At 38.8% G+C, this 2,632-nt stretch overlaps 1 non-coding gene across 1 annotated transcript; it reads right to left on the reverse strand.

The window, feature by feature from the left end:
* Nucleotides 1-1,703: 1,703 nt before the first annotated feature.
* LOC127109928 (small nucleolar RNA R71) lies at nt 1,704-1,810 on the reverse strand. Its single transcript, XR_007797172.1, has one exon. It is a non-coding gene; the product is annotated as a small nucleolar RNA R71 (small nucleolar RNA).
* Between the last annotated feature and the right edge of the window lie 822 nt (nt 1,811-2,632).

The raw sequence follows: 2,632 nt of genomic DNA on the forward strand, positions 1-2,632 counted from the left end.
CACAAAAACAATTGAGTGAGTTGTACTTACCAATGAAAAGTATTTACAAAGTATGGTCAAAGTTGACTTAAGGATTCAATTCAAAATAAGTGTTACGAAAAGAAGTTTGAAAATCAAAAGCATAATGCTTAGGTTTCTAATTTTTGAAAAGAATGTTAATGTTTGCACAAACGTTTTGGCTTGGGTTAGAGTGAAGGGAAGAAGAAGAATGGCTAAGTCCTAAACATACAAAGGTGAAGGAGGAGAAATAAAACCAACAATGGAGTTCCCTTCTTGAGATCATAGTGATGATCCAAGTTGATCTTTTTCCTTTGGAATAGCAAGCAATAAGCAAATGACTTAAGCAATCAAGCACACAACAATCAAACAAGCTCCTAGAAATCTTCCAATGGCTTTTGTATCTCTCACTTTAGATGCTCATGACAATGGTTCTTCTACTTGGCTCAAATTTGGGATCCCTAGCACAAGAACACACACATCAAAAAGTTCTACAATGCAAACAAAGAATGAACAAGAGTGAGTTTAGAGATTAAGTCCTTTCAAAGTCCCCTTCTAGATTAAGCATTCTAAAGGCATGAGGCCTAGTTACTCTTTGACTCCATTTAGCATAGGGAATGTCCTAAAATCTAAGTCCTTTTGTCCATTTGCATTTGGTTCACAATAATCAAAACAAAACACAAGCACAATAGTATATACATAATAATGTGCTCAAGTGAGCAAAAGGCAAATTGCATTAACATAAACATGAGCTCAAGTGAGCAAAGGGCAAAAGCAAATGAATAATGAACAAGAAATTAAATTGCATTAATGTAAAGTGCAAGAATTAAAGGATTGAATTAAAAGTTAATGGTCAATAGTTAGTGTTAGTGTGCCATAAGGCAATTTAGCGCTATGTTAAGCAATCGTAAATGGACTAATGTAGTAGTCACACCTATCTGAGGCCGGTCAATAAAAATATAGGCAACAAACACAAGTTAGAGACCTTGACTAGTAAGCCAAGCTCCTACAACTTTCCATGCCAAAAGAAAAGAAGAATGATCTTATATTGATTTAGGTTTTTTGCTTGACCAAGAAGCAACCTATCCTTAATGCAAAGCCATTCACTTGATCTTTGATCAAGATGAATTAGATTTGAATCAAGGAAGGTTAATCCCCCCATATGTCAAGACTAACCACCAATCTTTAACTCATTGATCAAAAAAAGAAAAAGATGAAGAAGAAGAAGAAGATGAATAAGAATATACATGAATTGAACTTCAAATGAAATAAGCAAAGTACATTGACCAAAGATGAATGGAATCAAGGTCAAACAATAGTAAACAGAAGAAGGACCACAGAATCGTCCTCTTAAGTTCTACGCTACCCCATTCCAACAAGAACCTCACAGCAACATTGTTGCCCCGGCTATCAATTGAAACGATTTCGAGTTGAAACCCTCATGATTATCAGCCGTCCAACAACATCAATTTGCTGGAAATCCTACGGACGACCCTAATGAATATTTGACCAAGTTTGTGCAGTACGCGGACACTGTAAAGGCGAATGGTGTATCTCAAGATGCGATAAGACTACGCCTCTTTCCTTTCTCACTAAGAGACATAGCTTGGGCTTGGTTGAAATCTTTGTCATCCAACTCAGTTACAACATGGGAAAAACTGAAGAACGTTTTCTTATCCCGATATTTTCCGTCGAGCAAAACTGCTATGCTGAGAGCTCAAATCAACGGATTTCGACAAAAAGATGTAGAATCTCTCTACGACGCATGGGAGAGATACAAAGACATGATGAGGATATGTCCACATCATGATCTCGAAGATTGGGTGATCATTCACACATTTTACAATGGGCTTCTGTATAACACAAGACTGACAGTAGACGCTGCCGCAGGCGGTGCACTTATGGACAAGCCATACAATGAAGCCTATCAACTCATTGAAAACATGGCCCAAAACCATTGCCAATGGGAGGTGAAAGAACTCGAGTATAAAAGTCCCAAACAAAAAGTGGAATGCACGAAATCAATAGCCTTGACCATGTCCATGCCAAGGTAGATGCCCTTGTTCAAAAGTTAGACAACTTGACCATATCAGCCGCAGCCACCGTGGCTGTCGTGACTCCAAACTGTGAGTTATGTGGAACCCCTGGACACACTGCACCAGAATGTCAGATATTAGCAGGAGTCCCAACCGATCAAGTGAATTACGCACAAGGAAATCCTTATTCGAATACCTACAACCCAGGTTGGAAAAACCATCCTAATTTTTCGTATAAGAATAACAACGCCATGTATGCACCTGGCCAAGCACCAGCTGTTCCGCCTGGATATCAAAAGCCATCTAATAATGCTCCTAACATGCCTAGGAAGTCAAACCTAAAATTAATGATGCAAATCTTCATAGCTACCCAAGCTCAGACAAAAAAAGACTTCTTGAACCAAAACATACATACTAGCGAGCAACTTAAACAACTAGCGAGCAAAGTAGATGCCTTAGCCACCCACAACAAAATGCTTGAAACACAGATTTCACAAGTGGCTCAACAACAAGCATCTACTTCCGCTCCTGCTGGAACATTTTCTGGACAGCCGCAACCTAATCCAAAAGGACACGCAGATGCTATTATACTGAGGAGT

The sequence above is a fragment of the Lathyrus oleraceus genome, chromosome 7 (genome assembly GCF_024323335.1).
Source record: "Lathyrus oleraceus cultivar Zhongwan6 chromosome 7, CAAS_Psat_ZW6_1.0, whole genome shotgun sequence".
Classification (NCBI taxonomy): domain Eukaryota; kingdom Viridiplantae; phylum Streptophyta; class Magnoliopsida; order Fabales; family Fabaceae; genus Lathyrus; species Lathyrus oleraceus.